General features: G+C 43.0%; 1 protein-coding gene across 1 annotated transcript in view; it reads right to left on the bottom strand.

Moving 5' to 3' along the window:
- The window catches only part of LOC124554821 (protein sickie), a 1,236,186-nt gene extending 1,209,735 nt beyond the window's left edge, over positions 1-26,451 (bottom strand). Inside the window, exon 1 of the mRNA XM_047128484.1 lies at positions 26,391-26,451. The gene's annotated coding sequence lies outside the window, so the exon portion shown is untranslated. The remainder of the gene's footprint in view (positions 1-26,390) is intronic.
- Between the last annotated feature and the right edge of the window lie 1,093 nt (positions 26,452-27,544).

The following is a 27,544-nucleotide window of genomic DNA, read 5'->3' as shown; positions in this document are numbered from 1 at the left end:
CTGCGGACACTTGGTAACAGGTAGGTTTCTTAAATTAAAATACAGAACGTAGGTACGTTTCAACATTTTATTTCGGTTGTTCCAATGTGCTACGTGTACATTTGTGGACTTATCATTTATGAGAACGCATGCTTTTACAGCGTGATTACCTCTTAATACTACATTAATGTACTAAATGCTCAAAATGACGTCCGTCAACCTCAATGCATTTGGCAATACGTGTAGCGACATTCCTCTCAACAGCGAGTAGTTCGCCTTCCGTAATGTTCGCACATGCATTGACAATGCGCTGACGCATGTTGTCAGGCGTTGTCGGTGGATCACGATAGCAAATATCGTTCAACTTTCCCCACAGAAAGAAATCCGGGGATGTCAGATCCGGTGAAAGTGCGGGCCATGGTATGGTGCTTCGACGACCAATCCACCTGTCATGAAATATGCTATTCAATACCGCTTCAACCGCACGCGACCTATGTGTTTGACATCCATCATGTTGGAAGTGCATCGGCATTCTGTCATGCAGTGAAACATCTTGTAGTAACATCGGTAGAACATTACGTAGGAAAACAGCATACATTGCACCATTTAGATTGCCATCGATAAAATGGGGGGGGGGGGGGGGGGGGAATTTTTTTTCCTCCCATAACGCCGCACCATACATTAACCCGCCAAGGTCGCTAATGTTCCACTTGTCGCAGCCATCGTGGATTTTTCGTTGCCCAATGGTGCATATTATACCGGTTTAGGGTACCGCTGTTGGTGAATGACGCTTCGTCGCTAAAAAGAACGCGTGCAAAAAAATCTGTCATCGTCCCGTAATTTCTCTTGTGCCCAGTGGCAGAACTGTACACGACGTTCAAAGTCGTCGCCATGCAATTCTTGGTGCATAGAAATATGGTACGGGTCCAATCGATGTTGATGTAGCATTCTCAACACCGACGTTTTTGAGATTCCCGATTCTCGCGCAATTTGTCTGCTACTGATGTGCAGATTAGCCGCGACAGTAGCTAAAACACCTACTTGGGCATCATCATTTGTTGCAGGTCGTGGCTGACGTTTCACATGTGGCTGAAAACTTCCTGTTTCCTTAAATAACGTAACTATCCGGCGAACGGTCCGGACACTTGGATGATGTCGTCCAGGATACCGAGCAGCATACATAGCACACGCCCGTTGGGCATTTTGATCACAATAGCCATACATCAACACAATAACGACCTTTTCCGCAATTGGTAAACGGTCCATTTTAACACGGGTAATATATCACGAAGCAAATACCGTCCGCACTGGCGGAATGTTACGTGATACCACGTACTTATACGTTTGTGACTATTACAGCGCCATCTATCACAAAGCGAAAAAAGTGGTCTAACTAAAACATTCATATTTCTTTACGTACTACTCGAATATGTAATAAAAAAGGGGGGCAGCTGATATCCGTTTGACCTATGGCAGCGCCATCTAGCGGGCCAACGATAGCGCCATCTGGTATCCCCCTTCAAGCTGGACGAGTTTCGTTCTTTGTAGTTTTTTCGTTTGATGCTTATTTCGTGAGATATTTGGCCCGCTACCGCAGTGAAACTGACGAGCTCGCACACTGACGCACAAACAAATCGCCTTATGCTGTGCATCTGATATATGACCTGTGGGACACAAAACGATGATGAACCTAAGTGTTCCAGGTATACTGACGCTGACCGAGAGATCGACACCAGCACCAGCGGCAGCCGCCGAGTAACAGCACCGCACGACGTCAAAGGTATCGACATGCATGATACGCACTACTAACAAAGCCTACCCATGCATGACCTATCGCAGGCAGCAGGACATCCGCTACTGCTTTTACTACCCGACCTAACTATTGCAGAGGTTTACCCCCTTGGCTCTTGCCTTGGCACTTTTTCCCCCCTCAGCCCTTCAAACCGCTGCCCTTCGTTCGACTTTCGACCCAATCTATCTCCAGATGAGCGCGTATTGATGGTTAACCTTAACCATACGTATTCAGACATCGCAGTATCCACATCCTGCAACACCTCACTTGAGTGAAAACTAACCCTTATACAGAGACGGCAGTAGACCTTTTGAGTTGGCTATCATGCCGGTGTGGGCGTGGAGGGGCTCCACCTCTTAAGAAAAAGAAGAACCTAATTTGGAACATCTCTGTTGAATGCACACAAATCATTTTGTGTATGTCAGTAAATAAACCGAAGATTTCTGTCTACATCGGGCGTCGAAAGAAATACGTGTTGAGCAGTTTTTGTTTGGGCTGACTCCAGCTACACATTGCAACCACGAAACATCAGAGAAAGTGTACCTGATGAGTCTTTGGAGGGACATGCTGGAGATTATTTTATATTGATATGGTGTCCGAAAGAACAGACACCATATACATATAGTATATAGTTCTGGTAATACCGGCCGTGACCTTCTCCTTCTGTGCGGATGCACACAAATTCCCCGAACTCTTACGGGACTTGGTAAGAATGTCTACCACGAGTAATGAGTGTGTTGGGGTGGGACACTACGAATGTAGTGTGTGGACATACAAGGTGAGAATCTGGATCTCGCGGGAGTCGTGCGCGAGATAGTCCCTGCAGTCGCGCTATTCTCTGTGCCCTCGGTGGCTCAGACGGATAGAGCATCTGCCATGTAAGCAGGAGATCCCGGGTTCGAGTCCCGGTAGGGGCACACATTTTCACCTGTCCCCGTTGATATATATCAACAACCGTCAGCAGTTGACGGTATTGAAAAGTTAATTCTAATTTCATGCTGTAGATTGGATGCAGCTGCCATATTGGGCACAGAGCGCATCTGTGAACTTGATGAATAGGCTACTACCTGACTGGGGCATACGGCTTTGATGTTACCAGATGGCCATCTGCCACGTACAGGTTGGTCAACACACAAGATCTCAAAGCACTTATCAGGGGCAGCCTTACCATGAAGTACGTAGAGAGGAAGAAATAAAGCTTAGAATGTAATTTCACGTCGACACAGTGGTCATTAGAGATGATATACTAGCTCGTTAGGAAACGTTAAACTACATTCCACCCTTGTTCCTCCAACGGAAACGACAGAAAAGCTAAGTCAGAATGGCGGGACACAAATTTCAGCACAGTTCGTCCCAGAGTCTGAGCCACTATGCCACACTGGTTTATTGTAACAATTAGAACTAGATAAACACAACTTCTGACTTCCGATTGTTGTTGCTCGTTTCACCTCAACCGAGGTGCACGTCTTCTAGATGAAATTCCATATGCGTGTTTCTTATCATAGACACAAGAGGAGCGGAGACAAATCCTCGATCTACGCATTTTCTGACTTCCGTAAATCACTTCCAGCTATTGTTAGGACAATTCGTTCAATAGGTCCAGATCGAATGCTTCCCAACAATATTCTCCTAACGTGCTAATATGTCATTTCTAATGACCACAGTGCCGACATCATATTACATTCTAAACTTTGTTTCTCACTCTCTACGTATACAGCGGTAAGTCTGCCTCCGATCAAGTATTTTTGAGATCCCGTGTGCTGACAGTCCTGCACGTGTCCCACTTAACTAACCTATTCGTCAAGCCGACAGGTGCGCTTTGTACCCAACATGGCAGCTACAGTCCGTCTATGTGCGCAGCATGACGGCTACCTCTAATTAAGTTGCTCAGCAGTGTACAATAGATTCTTCATTACAGAGCCTCGTTAAGTATCACTCGCACGCACAATAGGTACCGGAATTAAGTTCCTAAGTCAGGATGTAACTGAGAAAGAAGCTGTTTTATTATGCTGATATACAAAATTAAAACAAAAAATTGAAATTTCGCAAGGCTGCGTTTATTTTTCAAGAAAACAGAGTAAACAGGTGATAGTAAAGTACAAACAATGTAAAAAATAAAGAACGCAAACAACTGCAACATGCATAACGGTAGACAAAATTGTCCTACGCTTTTTCCAACTTAATGGATTTGCACGCACATTCCGATAACTGATTAATGTGCTCAGCATGGGGTGTGACCACCTGTGGCAACAATACACACCCGGCAACGACGGGGCATGCTGTGAATGATGGCATGTTGAGGCAATAACTCCCATCTTTCCTGCTGATCTGCTCGCAAGTGTTGGAGAGTGGTTTGTGGATGCTGACGTGATACATTCCGTCTCTCTAGTGCAGGGCTTCACAACATACGTGCTCGCGGAGCAAGCTGTGAGCAGCAAGGCGCGAGCACGGAGCAGCGCGAGCACGCTACCCCCACTACCGGACCAGAGCGGAGAGTGGGGAGAGTCACGTGGGGCACACAACAGCTGCCGCCAGTCAATGTAAATCCGCGGCCACCTGCAGGGATATCACTCACGAATTATTACTGCGACAAATGAAACAAATAAAGGAGAATGTACACATGCCACATAATTTTACTAGCTTAGTGTATGCCTCTACATTCGTATTAATTTCTGAATTGTTACACCATAAAAGGTGTCACTGAAGTGTGGGATTCTCTGTTATCTTGTACTTTTTGCCTTTACAATTGCGTCTATGTTCGGAGTAATTGTTCTTGTGCATCGTAGGCGCAGCGTGCAGTTTAAATTTCGATCAGACAATGCGTTTCTCAGGCGCGTCTTGTTACATTTCATTGCAGAGTACAGTTATTCACAAACATACATGGAACCGAACATTGATATTATTGTAGCCGCCAGTTGTGCAAATGAGGAAATCTATCCTGAGGGAAGTGTCTGTAAAATTCCAAAATGTTTTTCTTGTTCTGAAATTTGTCTCTGTATTCTCTGTCACACAGCAAGTCAATAATTTCTAGTTGCAGCTCAGGACGAATCTCTTCAATATTCGCTGAATATGGAGAGGAGAACAGATCAGAATCACTGTCTAGTGCTGTCAGATCTTGAAAGCGTTGATCAAATTCTTCCTTAAGGGCAACTAAACTATGTGAATAACGTTCACAGTCTTTGTAAACATCTTGCATGGATGATAATTTAGGAAAATGAGCTAGATTTCCTGTTTCCAACTGACTCACCCAAAGTGTCAATTTCATTTTAAAAGCTCGTATTCGATCTATGAAATGAGTAATTACCAGATCTTTACCTTGTAGTGAAATGTTCAAAGCATTCAGATGGCTAGTTAAATCTGCTAAGAACGCGAGATCACATTTCCATGAAGGCTCTTTCAATTCAGGAACACACTTGTTATTTATTTCCATGAACATATTTATCTCATCTAATAGGCAAAAATTCGATTTAATAATTCGCCACGACTAAGCCAGCGGACCTCGTTGTAATAAGGCAGGCTACCATACTGGCTTTCTACATCCTCAAGAAAGCTTTTAAATTGTCTGTGTTGTAGCCCATGCTTCCTTATATAATTGGTTGTACGAACAACAACACTCATCACATTTTTTAGAGTGATACTCTTTGCACATAAGTTTTCCTGGTGGATCACACAGTGAACGCCCCTTATTTCATTCGGCACGGTCAGTTTTTGCATTTTCTCCTTCAACAGCGTAACGAAACCTAATTTTTTCCCTGTCATCGCTGGTGCACCGTCTGTAGACACTGAAACTAAAGAATTCCACGACAATCCTATATTTTCAAGACTTTCTTCAACACTACTTAAAATATCACCTCCGGTTGTAGTGTTCTTCATGGCTACTACATCGAGGAGCTCCTTCCTCACCTAAAGATCTCTATCAACACCTCTAATAAATATGGCAAGCTGCGCTGTTCCAGTGATATCAACACTTTCGTCCAGAGCTAGAGAATACGCCATAAAGTCTTTATAGATATTTGCAAGCTGGCTCTGGACGTTGTCTGCCATGTCCTGTATGCGACGCATAATGCTCATGTCAGATAATGGCACAATCCGAAACTGTTCAACTTGAGATGGACACAAATGTTCCGCTGCAACTACCAAACATCTTTTATTAAATCGCCATCAGTGAAGGGGCGGAGGGATTTTGGTAAAAACAAAGCAATTTTGTAGCTCACTCTGAGAGCTGCCTCAGTTGATTTTCCTTCGTCATCCAGATCTTCTTCGGATAGCTTCCTTTTAAGTTTAATAACTTCCTGTGCACGATCTGGTCCATCACATTTTTCACTTCCGTAGTCTTTCGCGTGGTACGACATATAATGTCGCTGCAAATTAAATTTCCTAAAAGAATTCAGCGTTTTGTGACATACTAAACATTTTGCAACACCATCTTTTTCTGTAAACAGATACAATTCCTCCCAATGGGGGTTGAACTACGAAAGCATGGTTGGGGTTACACAACGGCGACTTGACATGATTCTTAACCAGCGAAGTGACTGTTAGAGCCGATCGTAGTACTTTTAACGTTACACAGTCGGCGCGAATTCAATACGCACGCTGCTGTCCTATTCATACGTGCGCGCGCATTTCCCCTCCCTCCCCTCCCTCCCTACTCTGCGACCTTGTACCTGCTCGCGAGCACGTGCCTGAGCAGACTTGAGTACTCGCGCTCAAAACCGGCCAGTTATTAAGCCCTGCCCTAGTGCATACCAGACATGCTCTATGGGATTCAAATCGGGAGAGCGAGTAGGCCATGCGAGCAGTATCTTCCATTTCCAAGGACACATCAACCACCCGTGCTCTATGAGGTGGAGCATTATCGTCCATTAATACGAAGTCTGGTCCCACAGCAACTTGCAACAACCGTACATGAGGTCCCAAGATACTTGACAGCAGTTAAACCTTGACGATTCACCCGTACAATTTCATGAAGAGATGTTCGAGTGGTCAATATAATCCCTGCCCAGACTAATATCGATCCCACCTCGATATCGGTCTCTTTCCACAATGTTTGGGCCCCGAGATCGTGTTCCACGTTGATTCCGGATGCGAATCCGTTAAGAATCACTCTCCAGGCCAAATCGCCTCTCAACTGTGAAAAGAAAATTGGCCCACTCTTCGAGGTCCGGCTGCCATGTTGACAGCTCCGCTCTAGACGTTCCCTTCTATGAAGACACGTCAGAGATACCCATATAGCAGTTCTCCGACAATAAAGGCCTTCTGTAAACCGTTTGCCTCGATACAACACGTCCAGCCATGCAGTACTAAGGCTGTACCGTCGTGCCCTTGCAGTCAGATAAGGATCCCCTCTCTCTGATGTCACATTTGCTCGGCCCAGCCCTGGTCTTCGAGATACAGTTTCAGTCTCTATACACTGTCGCCACAACCGAGAAACAACAGAACTATTCACATTAAGCCATCGGACCACATCAGTTTGCGACTGTCTTGCTTCCATTCTCCCTATGGACTTCAACCGCAAAGAATCGGGTAGGCGTCTCCTCCATCCCACAATGCACCGTTTGTGATGGTGTATACAGCGATTATGGATGTGGGACTACACGGCAAATATTACGCCGTTTGATAGATTCACTGGCGTCATCGCTGGCTTGGTTGTCCGTTCATCTTCCGTGCAGAAAACGATCTACGGACATCAGCTGAACAAAATATTAGTTCCCTGCTTCTCCGTGTTAATTTTCTTAAATTTTGCACCTGTGTAGGACGTTTCTCCACCAGTCTCTCTGTTTTAGGTCTCAGCAAGTATGACAAAGATCAACCTGCTCCTTATAGCTCATTTGTATTATCCATGCAACACTGGTTTACATGTAACCATGACAACAACATTTACCGCTACATCGTGCAAAATTTAATAACAAAAGCTTTTGTAGTCTGAGTTATATCGTTTTGCCTCCAAAATCTTGAAAGTGCTACAAATTGAAAAAAGATGTATTAATAACGGGATTGCTTTCGAAATGTCAACTGGAACAGAATTAACAATAATATTAAGGATTAATTTATTCCCAAGTAAGATCACACTAATATGCTTTCTCATGGAAACGGCGGGGAATTATTGAAAGCTGGATTTCTTTTCAGACAAAGTACTTCTAGTTCGTATTAAAATATAGGACATAAGACATACTACATGCAAATGGGGTGATTATTACTTGAAAAAGAGAAAAAGAAACAGCTGTAAGGAAAAAAACATGAACATGTACTATCATTGAGCTAATGCGAGCATAAGCTTCCAAGGTGTTTTTCACTGACGAAACCCTGCCGGATTTATCGTCCAATGGACGGCTTCGTTTAGAATTGTCGTCCTGGCAAATACTAGTTCGTAATCTGCTAAAATATCTCATCAAGAATCGAGTGAAGTGACGTAGTGCTACGACAGTGGATTCACATTGGGGAATATCGAGGTTCAAGTCCTCGCCCGGTCATGCAGATTTAGATTTCCCGTGGTTCCCCTAAATCGCTTAAGGCAAATGCCGGGGTGGTTCCTTTGAAAAGAACACAGTAGATTTCCTTTGCCATCCTTCTGCATCCAAGCTAGTGCTCCGTCACTAATGACCTCATTGTCAACGGGACGTCTTCATCTTCCCATCAAGACAATGTTGTTAACCAGCTGTTGGTCATAGAACATTCAGCAGGCATCTAATCTCATGAACTGTAGCAGAAATATCTCTCGAAATAACAGCGTTATATATTTCGCTGTATCCTATACTACAGTGGTCCTTATTTTTTCGAATTTCGTGTTTCTTCACGCACACCCCGCAGATTCTTTCCTTTTGTTTTAAGAAGAATTTTAAGACCTTTCTTGTTGAAATTGAAAACGAGGAACCGGTGACGCAGTGGTCGAGAAACTGCTTCGTGTCAGATGTGTTCCTTATTGCCACTTAAACGTGTTCCTCACTGCTATCGGCTGTTAACAGTCCATTTATATCTTCCATTAACTTCAGCTCCAACATATCATGTCACCTTAAGGTTTTTCATAACCTCTTTGGCACGAAGGTACGTCGTGTCTGAATCTCTAGAAAAAGGAATATTATTTAAGAAATTAAATCTATGCTTCACTTTTTCAACATGTCCAAACTCTTGACTGAAGTGAACTCTTCACACCGCTGTACAGTAAAAATTTCATTCTGGAAACACACGTCATCTATCCGGAATATCCATTCTTCCAGGAATCCTATTCCCACTGCTGCTACAGTCGCAGGTTCCAATCCTGCGTCGGGCATGGACGTTTGTGATGTCCTTAGGTTAGTTAGGTTTAAGTAGTTCTAAGTCAAGGGGACTGATGACCTCAGGTGTTAAGTCCCATAGCATTTAGAGCCATTTGAACCTTGTCCCGCTAGTTTCGCAGGAGAGCTTCCGTCTAGTTTGGAAGGTAGGAGATGAAGTACTGGCAGAAGTGAAGCTATGAGGAAGGGTTGTGGGTCATGCGTGAGTAGCTTATTCGGTAGAAGAATTGCCGACAAAAAGCAAAGGTCCCAAGTTCGAGTCTCGCTCCGGCACAACGTTTTAATCTGCCAGGCAGTTTCATATCAACGTACACTCCGCTGCTGAGTGAACATTTTACTCTGAAGAATGATAGCAGCCAAGCACACGCACAAGTAATAATAAACAACACGGAGTGCCATGACGCAACTTCTCGACCGTTGCGGCATGGGTTCCTCGTCTTCAGTTTCAACAGAATAGATCTCAAAATTCTCCTTAAAACAAAAGGGAAGAAACTAGGGAGTGTGGAACACGAATAAAAAAAACAAAAAAATTAAAAAAGTAAAAAAAAAAAAAACAGACCACCCAATCCTACACGGTAGCGCGTTTTGGGCGCTCGACAGTGTGTTCTCTGTCTCCGAAGGTTAGGGCATGGGAAAGTTAAATTCGTACAGTCTTGAGTGTCTGCATTGTTGACAGAATACAAGCAAGCTTCGAAAGAAGCTATATTTATTACGCAACATTAAAAATTACCCTTTGCTTGACATCTACTTTCACGGCAAGGGAACAAGGGATCTTTTCGCAATATTTTAGCGCAGTACCTTCCCTGGAAAGTATTTGTCGTTTCTCGGTATCAAAAATCAAATGGCTCTAAGCACTATAGGACTTAACATCTGAGGTCATCAGTCCCCTAGACTTAGAACTACTTAAACCTAACTAACCTAAGGACATCACACATATCCATGCCCGAGGCAGGATTCGAACCTGCGACCGTAGCGGTCACGTGGTTCCAGACTATAGCGCCTAGAACCGCTCGGCCACTCTGGCCGGCGCAGGATTCGAACCTGCGACCGTAGCAGCAGCGCGGTTCCGGACTGAAGCGCCTAGAACCGCTCGGCCACCGCGGCCAGCTTTTCGGTATCTTATATAAACTGTTGTTTGCAGTTTTTGCAAACGTCTTAAAATTGTGACTACAGACAAGGAGCAAACATCAATAATAAAACACATTGTTCTTAAATTCACTCGGACGTTTATAGTTATCGGAAAGACAATTTCTTTTTTGTGGTTATATGTGCCAGTCAACTAGCCAGTGCGAGTCTTAGCAGCGCAGGTAACGTGGTTTCGCAATTCCCAGGCCTACGCTCCGGTCACGCAAGCCACAGCCTGGAATTCGATCCGCTTTAGGGCCGTCTCATCGCTGGCCTTTACACGCCACGTTAATCAGCAGCGTGTGAATCGACGTTGTTGTCGCAGGGGCTCCGCTTGGTGGATTTGTAAAATAAAGCGGATTATACGAGTACGCTTCATCTCGCGTGGCGCGTTCGATTCAGCTCCGGGAGTCAATGGCGGCTCCGTGTCGATGGCTGCGGGATTAGCGGTACTGCTAGCAATTAAGCGAGCCTGATCGTGTTTAGCGGTCGGATGGCCGACTGCAGGAGTCCAGCACATATAAGGCTGGCACAGTACGCAGCCAAGTAGCGCCCCATTTCACGGTCTGCACGAAACACTGAGTGCTCGCAGACCGCTACAGTGTATACTGTACAGCGTGCCAAATAGAAAAAGAGTGCAAGGAGAAACGATTCATATTCGAACCAAGTGTTGTACTGCGGCCTGTGCAGCCACTTACGTTGGACAATTAGAACTACGAGCACACAGTACTAAAATATTTTCACTTCTTATCATTTGTAATCTTCGCGAAGTGGAGTAATGCCCATTACTAAATTCTTTACTTGGACTGAGCACCGGATAATATGCTTTCTCACACACTATAGTGCATGGACCAACATGTTACAGTGGTGGTCTCATCGCCAGGAACACGATTCTAACTGTCGGTCTACATCTAAAGTCTGAAAAAGGAGAATGATAGATAACAAAGTAAATTTCATTTCTTGGAAGGGATAGTAGACGTCAAAAACCAATTTATGTAATCTTATCCATTCGCTGTTTGCTTGAAACCATAGAAAAATATATGTCATAAGCTTCAAAAACATGGCGATACTATTACCACAACCATTGTCGCGTATAAAGATAAAACTGAATTTAGCATTACGTTTAGAGCATATGTGGCTGTTCTAATAGTGCAAGTGGTCTGCAACAACATTCGCATGTAATACTCTAATAATCAGACAAAGCTTAAAAAACAATGGAAGTATTATTTTTTCAAATGACTCTGAGCATTATGGGAGTTAACATCTGTGGTCATCAGTCCCCTAGACTTAGAACTACTTAAACCTAACTAAACTAAGGACAGCACACACATCCATGCCCGAGGCAAGATTCGAACCTGCGACCGTAGCAGCAGCGCGGTTCCAGACTGAAGGGCCTAGAACCGCTCAGTCACAACGGCCGGCGAAGTATTATTACGTGTGTATTTCACAGAGGTCTCGAGGCATAGCAAAGCTTGAGGAATGAAGAGAACGCATAGCGTTGCGTTAACAGTTAGTTTGAAGTAGCCAGTGTGAATGCAACTGGTAGGCGACGATTCGTGAAGATGAGTTGAAGCTAAATTTTCATACTATAATGTATCGACGATTTCGCGGCGTCAGTTATAATTGAGAAAGTGGCTACAAGGAACCAGTTGCAACTATATAGCACAGAAATATGGAACATTGGGACGCTGACGACGACAATTTAAACCATCATCTCATATGTAAACCTAAGCACAATTTCGCAATATGCTTTTCTGAATAACTAAACTGCCCAGTACTAGTAGCCAAGCTCCCTCTGATACCACATTTCTTTGCTTTGCCAACAGACAACGACACCACCATCTAAAAAACTTGGGCTAAACTACAGATCTGTCTCTTTCCTCAATCCTGTTTCCAAATTCATGGTTTTTTGAGCAGATTTATTACAAAATAATACAGTGCACAATTCGTATAGCGCAGACAGAACTCCGAAAAATGCCCAACGTGAACTCTAATTAAGCACCGAACAAAACTCCAAATGATGCAGAAGCATTTCCATTTCAGTGCTACAAACACACCATTTGTGTCTTCGCTTGTCATTGCTCACCTGAAATTAGTCGCCAATTGGATACTGATAACGGACAAAAGACAGCAGCAAAATATCATAATCAGCCTTATTCTATCTGGCCGACTTCGTCAACCTCATTATTACCACATGTTACAGCGACAACGCTGTTTGTCTTTGTTTTTGGCACCATAATTATGAGGTTCAATTACAAAGTAATTTCCGGTCAGATGCGAAATAACACATAACAATAACGGCGACGCTTATTGTATATACAAGTACATAACTTCAACTACTTTTGTAGATACCTGCCTCGATTGGGAAGGACTTTACTTTAGCGTGGAAACTGATCCCCATAATTTGCCGCTTTTAGTGGCAGTCATATTGCAAAAAAATTTTATGATTGAAAGCACAAACAATGAATGTCCTACCGTATTTATTTATCCTGTTATAATAAGTCAGTTTACGAGACTATCGCCAGATGTAAACTAATTATCGACATAAAAGTAATACTAATCTTTGATTCAATAGTGGAAACAGCAAAGCCGGCCAGTGTGCCCGAGCGGTTCTAGGCGCTTCAGTCTGGAACCGCGCGACCGCTACGGTCGCAGGTTCGAATCCTGCCTCGGGCATGGATGTGTGTGATGTCCTTAGGTTAGTTAGGTTTAAGTAGTTCTAAGTTCTAGGGGACTGATAACCTCAGCTGTTAAGTCCGATAGTGCTCAGAGCCATTTGAACCATTTTTGAAACAGCAAAACCTTTAAAACTAAGTAGTCAATGAGTGTCAGATGAGAGCGGGCGAAGGGTAGAACGCAGAGATGTGACGTTCTTGATAATTGTAAAACAAGTGTCATTACCGTTGAATTATTGAAACAGAATCACGCTAACAGGAAGAAAATATCTTTATACAAAGGAGCCATTTACTAAGCTGTCATTTGTCATCGAGCTGGGATACAGTTTCGTAACAGTATTAACTGATATATACAAGGTGTCACATTTATCTTGATCACCCTAAATAACTGTTTGTCCAGATGCAAATCACAAAGTGTTTCAAGCAAATGTTCTTTAGCCGTCAGGGGGACATAAATCAGTATGATTGCCTTCGTTGTAGCTTTGTTTTGTACAAAGATATGAAAAGCGGAATTACTTTATTAATGGCACCCTGTATTTTTTATTCGGTAATTCATTTCCTCTCCTAAAGACCTACTCAAAAATGTATCACAGTATACCATTCACTGAAACACAACGTTATTGATTACATAACACAACATTGACGTTGACGCTCCCAGTACTTTGTGCAGGTAGTCGGGGTAATGGAACACATCCACGACCGTCGTTGACATAGGACAAATGTAAAGATAAGTAGAATGCACACCTGTCATTCCGTCAACCATCGTCAGTTGAAGAGTTGTGTGAGTAGAATGTACACCAACGAAAAGAAGGTAGAAATGCTATTCATCTATGGGGAATGTAAGTTAGCAGAACAGTAATAGCAATACTGTTTTCTTATGTACGGGTACATTTAGGACAGTAGTTTAGTCCTTTTAAATACTGTTGTGTAGAGTAGGCATACAGTAAAGGCACTCCTTCCTACAAACTGCATCGACATAACGTTTCTTTTATTGTTGTTGAAGGGAGGCGAAATGCTACGCAGGTAGCGGAACTGTACAGAGAGCGATGTACTGACAAGAACCCACCTTCCCGAGGATGTTTTCTCGTCTTGTTGCGACGCTACAGGAAACGGGAAGTTTCAACCGACGACAAGGCAGTCGTCGTAGCACTCGCAAAACGAAGCTGCCGAAGTTACTGTTCTCGCTTCCGTTGCTATGAATCCACACGTGAGCACAGATAGCTTGAACACGAGATTGGCATTCTCAAAACCAGTGTACATCGTATTCTTACACGTCACCGGTTCCATCCTCACCATGTACGGCCGGCCGAAGTGGCCGTGCGGTTAAAGGCCCTGCAGTCTGGAACCGCAAGACCGCTACGGTCGCAGGTTCGAATCCTGCCTCGGGCATGGATGTTTGTGATGTCCTTAGGTTAGTTAGGTTTAACTAGTTCTAAGTTCTAGGGGACTAATGACCTCAGCAGTTGAGTCCCATAGTGCTCAGAGCCATTTGAACCATTTTTTTCACCATGTACACCTACATCAAGAATTGCATGGAAATGATTTCCAGAATCGTGTACAGTTCTGTCAGTAGGCACAGCAGCAAATCCTCACCAGCCGAACTTCTTCTCCAATGTTCTATTTACCGCTGAATGTTCCTTCTCAAACAACGGACAGGTAAATACATGCATTATTGGTCCAGCGACAACCCACGATGGCTTAGACAGGTGGAACATCAGCGTCAATGGAGAGTTAACGTCTAGTGTGGGATGCAGGGTACTACAATTGTTGGCCCTTACTTCATCGATGGTTGTCGAAACGGCACAGCGTATGCCAACTTCCTCAGACGAATTCTTCCTCCTCTTCTGGATGAAGTGCCGCTACGAACCAGAATGCTTATGTGGTATCAACACGATGGATGTCCAGCGCATAATGCCGTGTGTGCACGTCGTGTCTTGAACCGAAGGTATCCTGCTAGATGGATTGGAGGAGGAACAGTTACTTGGCCTGCTAGGTCTCTTCATTTAAATCCTCTGGACTTATTTCTTTGGGGATGTATTAAAGATGTAGTCTATCGCGATATTCCAAAAACTCCGGAGGACATGCAGGAATGTATCGTGTTTGCTTGTAATTCTCTTCAGCAGGCATAAGTGGAAGCAGTAAATAATTCTTTCATTCAACGAGTGCACCAGTGTATCTGTGTCCAAAGTCACCACTTTGAGCACCTTTGAATGTTCTACTCCTGGCCAATGGTACAGGAGAGCCAAAGTCAATTTTGTGTTACGTTTTTACTTGGTTTTCATTTGTTTTCTGACAACTCCAGCAAGTGGGGTGATCCCAGGCTCAAAGTCAGTGTTGTGTTACGTAATTAATAACGTGGCGTTTCAGTGAATGGTACACTGTGATACATTTTTGAATAGGTCTTTAGGAGAGGAAATTAATTACCGAATAAAAATACAGGGTGCCAATTAAAAAAGTCATACTGCTGTTCATATGTTTGTAAAAAACAAAGCTACAAGGAAAGCAATCATGCTGATTGATGTCCCCCTCACGGCTAAAGAATATTTGCTTGAAATATTTTGTAATTTGCATCTGGACAAACAGTTGATTAGGGTGGTCAAGATAAACGGGACACCATGTATATAGTTACCATCATGCACTGTGAGTGTTACGTAATATTCATAATTTGCACATTTTTAGTACGGTAATACGATTACTATAAGTAAACAACGTAAATTTTTCACTTTTAGGTGATGGTCTGCAATACCCCAGGAATTATTTCACATTCTGTACTGTGCATACACAAGGTGTATCACAATTAATGTCACGAAAGCTGACACGGGGAAAGGATACGATAATTGAAGCAAAAATGTTCCAGTAAATACGCATCCCTATACGAGAGAATTGCGAATGTGCGGTTACAAGCGGTCACTGACTTCACTATGAAATATTGTCCTATTTTGTACAAATATATTTACACTGCAGACTCTTCGATTAAGTTTTCATCTAATTGGGCTCAAATTTCACTCATGGCCTACCTTAACATAATACAACACTAGTTTAGTGTACTATGCCTATTAAAGAAGCTCTTACACGTGTCGTCCTCGCCTTCCAAACACCACCGGATCATCTTGCCAAGCCTGTACAGTCCGCTGCCGCAGATCTTCAACATCATCCAGAAGTGCGGTGCGCTTCACTTCTCAGATGACCTCAGATAGAAAAATCCAAAGCACTGAGGTCAGGTGATCTTGGAGAATTAGGGTTAGACATTTCCAGGATAATTAGACGTCGTCTTACATCGGCAGGAAATTATTCGATTTCCCCATTAGATTATGCATGCCTCATTTTTCCGAATGCTGCGCCAGGAATACGGGTGATATTTGAACCTAATTAGACAGGGACTTAAATAAGAGGGTGTACTTCAAATACGAAAGTGTGCTGAAAAATAATATCTTCGATTTTTTAATCAGAAAACCCTCAAAGTATTTTTAAACAAAATAAACGTTATTAACATTCTACATCTTTATTCTTCACATCTACATATTTGTAACCCTGTGCCGCAAGAGGGCTCTGAATTATACACTACTGGCCATTAAAATTGCTACACCACGAAGATGACGTGCTACAGACGCGAAATTTAATCGACAGGAAGAAGATGCTGTGATATACAAATGATCAGCTTTTTCAGAGCTTTCGCACAAGGTTGGCGCCGGTGGCGACACCTACAACGTGCTGACATGAGGAAAGTTTCCAAATGATTTCTCATACACAAACAGCAGTTGACCGGCGTTGCCTGGTGAAAAGTTGTTGTGATGCCTCGTGTAAGGCGTACCATCACGTTTCCGACTTTGATAAATGTCGGATTGTAGCCTATGGCTGTAACGGATCGTGCAGTCACGTCTCGATCCCTGAGTCTACAGATGGGGACGTATGCAAGACAACAACCATGTGCACGAACAGTTCGACGACGTTTGCAGCAGCATGGACTACCAGCTCGGAGACCATGGCTATGGTTACCCATGACGCTGCATCACAGACAGGAGCGCCTGCGATGGTGTGCTCAAAGACGAACCTGGGTGCACGATTGGCAAAACGTCATCTTTTCGGATGAATCCAGGTTCTCTTCACAGCATCATGATGGTGGCATCCGTGTTTGACGACATCGCGGTGAACGCACATTGGAAGCGTATATTCGTCATCGCCATACTGGCGTATCACCTGGCGTGATAGTATGGGGTGCCATTGGTTACACGTCTCGGTCACCTCTTGTTCGCATTGACGGCACTTTGAACAGTGGACGTTACATTTCAGATGTGTTACCACCCGTGGCTCTACCCTTCATTCGATCCCTGCGAATCCCTACATTTCAGAAGGATAATGCACGACCGCGTGCTGCATGTTCTGTACGGGCCTTTCTGGATACAGAAAATGTTCGACTGCTGCCCTGCCCAGCACATTCGCCAGGTCTCTTACCAACTGAAAACATCTGGTCAATGGTGGCAGAGTAACTCGCTCGTCACAATACGCCAGTCACCACTCTTAATGAACTGTGGTATCGTGTTGAAGCTGCATGGGCAGGTGTACCTGTACACGCTATCCAAGCTCTGTTTGACTCAATGCCCAGACGTATCAAGGCCCTTATTACGGCCAGAGTTGATTGTTCTGGGTACTGATTTCTCAAGATCTATGCACCAAAATTACGTGAAAATGTAATCACATATCGGTTCTAGTATAATATATTTGTCCAATGAATACCCGTTTATCATCTGTATTTCTTGTTGGTGCAGCAATTTTAATGGCCAGTAGTGTAGCATGTGTAACGTGACCATGTTGATGCAGGAGAAACAGCGTGCTATATTCGAATTTCGAATCCGAAGAGTACGTCTACACACGTAGCACCCTCTCCTTCAGCATGACAATTCCAGAGCAAACCGAGCGCTGCGAAATCCGTAACAATCCGAAACCATGGGTTCACTCTCATCAATCATCCTTGATATAGTCCCGACTGGCCCCCATCGGATTTTCATCTGTTTCGAAAACTTAAAGAACACCTTCGAGAACTTTTCTTTGATAGTGAAGAAGTGGTGCAAGCAGAGGTGAGATTGTGGCTCTGTCAACATAGTCAAACATTCTACAGTGGTCGTATCAACAAACTGCCCTCTCGTTGGGAGAAATGTGGTCGTCACCAGGGTGACTGTGTTCAGAAATAAATATGTAGACATGAAGAATAAAAATGCAGAATGTTAATAACGTTTATTTTGTTTAAAAAACTGTAAGCGTTTGCACATAAAAGATTCGAAGTCATTATTTCGCAGTACGCCCTCGTACATTTTTTCTAACTAGGATAATATTTTATATTGAAGTCATTGGCGACTCGTAACCGTACATTCCCAATTATCTCTCAAAAGGCTCGTTTGCCGATCCATTGGAATGTTTTTACTTGTTTTCTTGTATATTTCACCCATGTCTGTTTTAGCTGTCAGTTATGATGTTCTCTGTATTTAAATAACGACTGTTTTGTTAATATGAAAATGAGTTTCAGTTTTGCCGACATCTTTCACATCCTCGAGGACAATATCATTAAGCTTCCGTGGGAGAAACGTGACATCCAAGCGAGTTCTCTCTTGTGTAAAATGGGTAGTCCACAGCGCGTCCCAGGAGGAACGGTCAATATTCAGGCATATGACTGGAACGATCATTTGGAGCAAAAGAGTCTAGCATACGTGGACTCTAAAATGTATACCTTAAGAGATATGAGTACATGTTCAGTAGAGGAGATGCGTTGCACAGTAGTGAAGATCAACAAGTGCTCATAGTTCTTAAGGTACGCACTTTAGAACCCTTGTTTAGTGGACATTTTTTCCTTGCTTTATTCTATACTAACCCCTCTAAAAACATGGAAAGCAAAGAGCTTGCAGTAGACGAGATTTGTTTCACAATATCGAAGATGCAGAAGTGCTCATACCTTTTAAGGTGTGCATTTTAGAGCCTCGAATGATCGTTCCTATCATATTCCTGAATGCTGACCATTACTCCTGGAACACCATATACGAGGCGTGTTTCCCAAGAGTCGTCAGGCATATTTTTTATGGTGTTTCGGCAGATATCTGCAATTACGTTTTTACAACGTGTAGCTGTAGTCAGTGTAAGTAGGCTGTTTAGGTTTTTATGTTGGTAACGCCACGTGGCGCTCTGTATGAGTAGTGAAGATCAACAAGTGCTCATAGTTCTTAAGGTATGCACTTTAGAACCCTTGTTTAATGGACATTTTCTCCTTGCTTTATTCTATACTACCCCTCTAAAAACATGGAAAGCAAAGAGCTTGCAGTAGAAGAGATTTGTTTCACAATATCGAAGATGCAGAAGTGCTCATACCTTTTAAGGTGTGCATTTTAGAGCCTCGAATGATCGTTCCTATCATATTCCTGAATGCTGACCATTACTCCTGGAACACCATATACGAGGTGTGGTTCCCAAGAGTCGTCAGGCATATTTTCTCTGGTGTTTCGGCAGATATCTGCAATTACTTTTTTGCAACGTGTAGCTGTAGTCAGTGTAAGTAGGCTGTTTAGGTTTTTATGTTGGTAACGCCACGTAGCGCTCTGTATGAAAATCGCTGACTGTGTTGTGTGCAGTCTGTGGGTGGTGGGACTCATTGTTTGAATATTCGCTTGTGTAGTGTTGGGCAGTTGGATGTGAACAGCGCGTAGCGTTGGGCAGTTGAAGCTGAGCCGCCAGCAGTCGTGGATGTGGAGAGAGAAATGCCAGAGTTCTGAGAGGTCACTTTAAGCGTATGATCCGGACGTGTGTCCGCCAGAAAAAGGAAATTTGTAAAGATGGATGTCATGAATTGATAGATATATATATATGATGACTTTTGAACATTATTAAGGTAAATACGTTGTTTGTTATCTATCAAAATTTTTCATTTGCTAACTATGCCTATCTGTAGTTAGTGCCTTCAGTAGTTAGAATCGTTTATTTAGCTGGCGGTATTGGCTCTCGCTGTATTGCAGTAGTTCAAGTAACGAAGATTTTTGTGAGGTTCAAAAATGGTTCAAATGGCTCTGAGCACTATGGGACTCAACTGCTGAGGTCATTAGTCCCCTAGAACTTAGAACTAGTTAAACCTAACTAACCTAAGGACATCACAAATATCCATGCCCGAGGCTGGATTCGAACCTGCGACCGTAGCGGTCTTGCGGTTCCAGACTGCAGCGCCTTTAACCGCACGGCCACTTCGGCCGGCTTTTGTGAGATAAATGACTCATGAAAGGATTAGGTTATTGTTAGTCAGGGCCACTCTTTTGTAGGGATTATTGAAAGTCAGATTGCGTTACGCTAAAAAAAATATTGTGTGTCACTTTAGTGATGATCAGAATAAGTAAAGAGAGAAATGTCTGAGTATGTTCAGTTTTACTCAGCTGTCTTTGTATCAAATAACGTAGAAGTTTACCAGCAGAGTAATTCATAATTTTTCTATGGGGACGTTTCATAAGCTCAAGCAATTCGCGCTTATCACGTCCATCATGCGACGCCCAGAATCGACGGATAGATTAGGTTTGTTTCCCATAGCAAACAAAATCCGATACGTAGGAGAAATATCCGGTTTACTCAGTTTGTCTGAATGTTCAGCATCCAAGAGGATCTCCTTAATATGGTTCTATGGAACAATCGACGAATCGTATCTACACGTTTTCGCTGTGCGAAAACATAATCTGACGGCTGGGGCCCTCGCTCTCACCATATTCAGTAGTCACTCCTTGACTGTGTCACTGAGTAAAAAACAACAAAGTTCCGCATTCTAGCCGTAAACGGGCCAGTCGTGCCCGCCGACCGCCGTGCCATCCAACCTCCGCCAATGGCGTCATTGGTTACGGTATGGAGAGGCATGTGGTCAGCACTCCTCTCTCCTGAGCGTTGTCGGGTTTCTTCAGCTTGGAACAGCTACATGAAGCGTACCTGCCATCCCACCAAGGAAAGATCCCTATGGCTACTGAGTACTCGATCGAAAGTTTCTGGATTTCAATCACTTGGGGTGGATGGCAGCTCGAGATTTTGGTAAAGGAATGTAATCATCATGTCAATCCTTCTCGCTGATTTCTCAGCAATTATGGAGAAAAACTGGTAGAAGCCGACCTCCGGGAAGATCAGTTTGGATTCCGTAGAAATCTTGGAACACATGAGGCAATACTGGCCCTAAGACTTATCTTAGAAAATAGATTAAGGAAAGGCAAACCTACGGTTCAAATGGCTCTGAGCACTACGGGACTTAACTTCTGAGGTCATCAGTCCCCTAGAACTTAGAACTACTTAAACCTAACTAACCTAAGGACATCACACGCATCCATGCCCGAGGCAGGATTCGAACCTGCGACCGTAGCAGTCGCGCGGTTCCACACTGTAGCGCCTAGAACCGCTCGACCACCCCGCCCGGCGGCAAACGTTTCTAGCATTTGTAGACTTAGAGAAAGCTTTTGACAATGTTGACTGGAATACTCTCTTTCAAATTCTGAAGGTGGCAGGAGTAAAATACAGGGAGCGAAAGGCTATTTACAATTTTTACAGAAACCAGATGGCAGTTATATGAGTTGAGGGACATGAAAGGGAAGCGCTGGTTGGGAAGGGAGTGAGGCAGGGTTTTAGCCTATCCCCGATGTTATTCAATCTGTATATTGAGCAAGCAGTAAAGGAAACAAACAAAAATGGAGTAGGGATTAAAATCCATGGAGAAGAAATAAAAACTTTGAGGTTCGCCGATGACATTCGTTGGAAAGATGCGTACGCCTGTATCTGCGCTAACCTCTCTCATCTTACTCTCGTGAAAACTATGAGATGTGTACTGTGTGGTTAACCTAAAACTACCAGATTTCATTTGCGCCGAATTATAATGCCGTCTTTGTTGTTTAGATTACGTTGCCATGAAATTCCGAAAAACTTTTCCATTCAGTTTCATTGTCCATTGGACGCAGCAGAATATCGGTTTTCTAAATTTACCTAAGAGGGTTTCGCGAGAACAACATGATCCCTGCTTTAAGTTCCTTGATAATCTTCGTTACATTTTCACGCGAGTTTTATCGAGTCTGCACAATGCTAACAGCGCGCCCATGAATTTCTTCTACGTCTGTTTTATAACAATTCCAAACGATGGAGCATTACTCTACAATCGGTCATTGTAGCTTCCTGTAAGTAGTTTCCTTATCATTGTGTTTTCACAGAATCCCCTCCTGTAACCAGTGTCTCCCTGTTAGTGATATCACGTGTTCGCTCCATTTCATATTGCTTGTATTACCTCTCTGACGTGACAACCTCGCAACTTTTCCACTAAATTGTATTCGAATATGATCTGACTCCTCCTGACAGTTAAGACACTATCTTGCATTTGTCAACATTTGAAGTGAGCTGCCATTCAAAACACCAAGTCTATATACTAAAAAAGTCGTTCTGCGTTTCCTAATAACCATCCATTTACTGCACTTTCTTGTACACAACACTATAATCGAATAGTTTGAGAGTGCTGCTGCGCTTATACGATAAATCGTTTATGTTTATATGTAACAATACACTTCCTTGGGATGAAACTAAGGAGCCCAATAAATACTTGCTGCCTTAAAACCCCTGTCATTGTTAGTCACATTACGGCACTGATGTTTCTGAATGATAGGGTGAACATGTATTTAAATTTCGGTATCTGCTGGAACACGATAAGCAGAGTTGTTGTTTTTATCACTAAGCAGTAAGGTTACTGTGATGGTCTGGTCCTGAAACCTTTTATATGTAGTACAGACACCCTGTAACCAGGAGGGTTTAATAAACGCAGACGCTACCTGTCTGATATACTTGTGTTACAAACTTTATCAGATGTCATGAAATACTGATATTTGGAGCAACTGATGTCATAGCTGTCATGACAAATAACGTGTTCTGACATTATTATTATTATTATTATTATTATGTTTGCCAGAAACGAATTACACTTCACTTTTTTCATGAGCTGGTCTGAAGTTAACTATAATAATATCATTTTTACAAGAACTCCAAAACTGAGGGCCAAGGAGAAAAATAATTAAAATTAAATAAAATCACTTTTACTGCGAACATACTCGATGATGTTTACATTTCACGATAGTTCACATATGTGTGTCATTTGGCATAACGTACTTTAGGAGACAAGAACTGTTTTTAAGTGCGATCTTTTTATGCAATTCTGAAAGCTGCACATTCCGTAAATATAAACTACAAAAATGTTTATTTTTCGTTCATTGTAAAACTAATTTAAGAACACTTTAAGCTCTTGAATATCGGAAGAGTCAACCACAAAGAGTTGATTATCGAGAAGGTATCTATTATATTCTCGTATATTTGTTATATTTGTGTTAAAACTGGAAGTTTGGTAAGAAGCAGTGATGCAGAATGTCTAGGTCCGTGTCATGGAAAGGAAAGAAAGGAACAACGCTTCAACCTGAATGCGAAAGATCTGCGTTCTCAGTACACTGTCTACGCAGATCCACAAGCGCAAGATAAATAGGAAGAAAACTTGCAGGAGGAGCTGTTCATTAATAGATATAAGAAATAAATTTTACTACGAATTCGCAGGGTACATAAAACACTGTGACAGCTTTTACCGAACAGTACTGCACAATGCGACGAAAGGATGCGCTCACAGGAAAGTTCGGGCGCTGATCGCACGAGCTAAGGGCAACGCACTGAAGTTGCCGAAACACTATTAGCAGTCCAGTCACGTTTCGGTTCTATTGATTTCCTTCTGTGCGTTTGACAGTGCCAAGGCCTAGGTGAACAATTCCCGACACCTCTGTGGGCGCACCACATCAATTACGAACAAATGAATTAGTCTTTACAATAAGCGAAATTAAAGACACGAAATATGTACATTCCACGCTAAAGACTGGTACCATGATAAAGTCGTTCTCTGGAATGGAAAATGTGTGACTGGTAAGCCTAATCAGAAACAGAGGGTAGTTTAACGCAATAAACATCGATCAGAATGACTTTGTTGACTCAGATAAAAATCAATCGAAGAACATGAATGTCATTTCAGTGACCACTTACTCGTTCTATCATGAAAAATCTTCGCACTGTTCTCAATATAAGTCTCATCTATGTTACATTTCTAAATTTTTCATTTCAAAGCAATAGCCACATATCGCAAGCAGATGGGGCCACAGTGATTTGCCAGTCGACATCACACTAATGTAAAGTAGATGTAATATAGGTGTGATGTTCGTTGTAACCTGTACTAATAACGGAGAGAAGATTTTTTTTCGTTTCTGTGGCAGTTTCTTGCATTCAGTAGATGGATGTATTATCAAAAATAATTTTTACCACAAAATTAAGGATTGCTGCAGTTTCTGTTTCAAATTATACCTAGTAAACATACACAGTCATAAACGACTAGCTATATAAAACTGATGTGCTTCACTGTATTATGCTACGCCTTATCCATGAGTCTGATGTTAACTTTTCACCTGAGTATGTCTGATCGAAACTTTGACTATTCTCGCAATGTAACTTTACGGTTGTTAAAATTTCATTGTGATGAAAACATCCTTAGAGGTGTCGAAACCTAGGTCAATTGCATTAAAAGTTCTTTGCGACCGGTTGGACGTGTAATTTCTCCGTTGAGACTTACACACGATTGGTGAAAGACAGCATGTTCAAAACTGTATGCCTTATCCATAATCTATCGTACGAGAAACGAAGAGTAATGTATCCCTCTGATAGTTTTAAGTTACATCATTCGCCTCGTGATCTTACTGCTGATAAAATGTCAGACAATAAGAACAATAATAATAATAATAATAATAATAGGAATAATGAATTTTGCATTGAGAAAATGCCCTCATGTAAGTCAGGAAAACAGCTAACACTAAGACTTTGAGCTCCGGTATTATCGCTTGCAGCATGGCTGAAGCACTCAATGTGTAAAGTAAATTCACTTGTATGTATGGAAATTTCTAGAAAAACACAAATAAAGAAAGCATCTTCAAGAAACAAGCGTACAGAAACTGAACAACACAACGCCAGCACAGTTACATTGACGTGGATGTTAAACACTGTTGAGTGTCTTATTACAAGCTGAAAATAAAACATTGCGCTGGAAGTATGAAAGCCCTCATGCCGAAATGTATTTGTAAACTATTTTGAGACAATCGTTGCGTGATAATGAAAACGTACACAAATCAAATGAGACATATCTTTCAACATCAACGGAAGTCTGTAATGGGCCTATAATCAGATCTTAGACTGGACCGCCGCATGCAGTATTTTAGAATGACGAAATGTTCGCGTTTGCTTGCAAGTATATAACAGATTGCTGCCTCAAGTTAACAGCGCCGGTCCAGTGTAATTCCGAAACAGTCTTAAATTCCTGGGATTACAACTTGATAATAAATTCAGTTGGGAGGAGCACACCACAGAACTGCAGAAACGCCTTAACAAATCTGTATTTGCAATTAGAGTGTTAGCAGACATAGGCTACATAAAAGTGAAAAAGCTTGCATACTTTGCCTACTTTCATTCCATAATGTCATATGGTATAATATTTTGGGGTAACTCTTCAAGTCAAACAAAAGTTTTCAGAGTCCAAAAGCGTGTAATACGTATTATTTGAGGAGTAAATTCACGGACGTCCTGTAGAAACCTCTCCAAAGAACTGGGTATACTAACTACTGCCTCTCAGTATATTTACTCCTTAATGAAATATGTCCTAAATAATATACCTCATTTTCCAACAAACAGCTCAGTTCATACATACAATACCAGGAACAAAAATGATCTGCACAAGGACTTAAAAGCACTTACTTTAGTTCAAAAAGGGGTCTACTATTCAGGAACACTCATCTTCAATAATTTGCCAGCAAACATAAAAAATTTAGTTACAAATAAAGATCAGTTTAAAAGGAGCCAACTCCTTCTACTCCACTGGCGAATTTTTTAATAGAAACAAATGATGTATTGTATATATTCATACTATTAGTATTGTTATTTCAGCTTAAAAAAAAGTGACATGTTCCACATCCACGAGGATCTCCTCAACACGGATCTATGGAACGAAAAACTAATCTAACTGGCGCAGTGTGACAATGATGCGCTGAAAAGTTACGCGTCATGGAGAAAATTGTTTGCGACGCTGAATCGACACCAGGCACTTGTAACTTTTGTTATACCACAGTACAATAACAGACTGCGAGGGAATCTCGCAATGATTTATCATTGCTCAAGTTCACTTATCACTAAAATAAAATAAACAACGATAACTTTCATTTCGAGATCTAATACAGCGAACACGAATGTATTATTTTCTGGATTTTCCTGTGGCGATATTGTTGATCACGACAGGTGGAAGGTACTTCGTGGCACGTGTGCTTGTATACAAGTACTGACACACGACTTTCGAAAGCAGAGTGAGCGTAAGAACCCCGGGCATTGTCGTGCTGCGGGAGCATTTGACAGCGCAAGTAGGCGTGGGCGCATGTTGTCATTCGCAAGCAGCGCGCCACCTGACGGCGGAGCGGAGCAGGGAAGTGTCCAGCAGCCGGACGGACGTACCTGCACGATGGGTTTCTGTGTCCGCAGGTCATGCTGGTCATCTGGTGCTCTCGAGACGGCCCGTATACACCCGGCCATAGCACATGTTTCAACTTGTACAGGTAGCGCGCCGCGGACTCCACACACAAATCGATGTGGCTCGGGAGACACGTGACTGCGACTCTGAATCACGAGGCGCGGCGCCCGCCGCCGGCCCAGGAATTACCGGAAGCGCATGCGCACCGCGCCGCCCGCCCCTCCCCCTCCCCCTCTCTAAACATAGGAACACACACGTGTTCCGACTATTGCCGCCGTCTACACACAAATAACCCCGAGGTGGTGCCGCAAATGAAACGTTTCTTAATCTTTCGCCCCCTCTCGGTGGAGAAAGGCGGGTGTGAAAAAAACGGCGCGATAAGGAATGAAGCGTCGTCTGCTTCTGTGTAGGGACGCCGGTTCCGATCGAACGACGCGCACTTGGAGGGGCGGCAACGATACGGCGCCGCGCTTTCGCCAAAACAGTCGCGTCCCGCAGCTGACGGGGACCGGCTGTTCCTAATCGAGCTCTGCAGACAGACGACTCGATCATACAGCGTAACGCGTAAAGAGGCAATTTTCGCGGCAGGGTGAGAAGATAGCCTCGGGTAGAGCCCTCATCCGTGTAAATGAATGCCTGGATGGTTAGTCATTACTATCGCAGAAACGCGGTAACCAAATGCGCGCAGGACGCGATTGGCGGGTAAATGTCACGCACGACCTCCGACTTACCCCTCCATTTCTCCACTACCCCATTAATTCTCTCTCCCTTCCGTCACCTCTCTGGTGACGTGCGACAAGAAGAGCAGCTGACAACAGAAACAAAAATGTTACATTTCCAGGTGAGCGAATATTCCTTAGCAGGAGGTGATTCGATGAACCCTCTGGCAGGCACTTGATTGCGAACGTAGAATAGTCATGTAGATGCAGAGGCGCTCCAAACGAAACACGTGTTACGATAGAAAGCAAAGACATTATAGTTACTAAAAAAATGGTTCAAATGGCTCTGAGCACTATGGGACTTAACATCTGAGGTCATCAGTCCCCTAGAACTTAGAACTACTTAAACCTAACTAACCTAAGGACATCACACACATCCATGCCCGAGGCAGGATTCGAACCGGCGACCGTAGCAGCCG

The sequence above is a fragment of the Schistocerca americana genome, chromosome X (assembly GCF_021461395.2).
Source record: "Schistocerca americana isolate TAMUIC-IGC-003095 chromosome X, iqSchAmer2.1, whole genome shotgun sequence".
NCBI lineage: Eukaryota > Metazoa > Arthropoda > Insecta > Orthoptera > Acrididae > Schistocerca > Schistocerca americana.
This window is presented reverse-complemented; position numbering and strand designations above follow the sequence as displayed.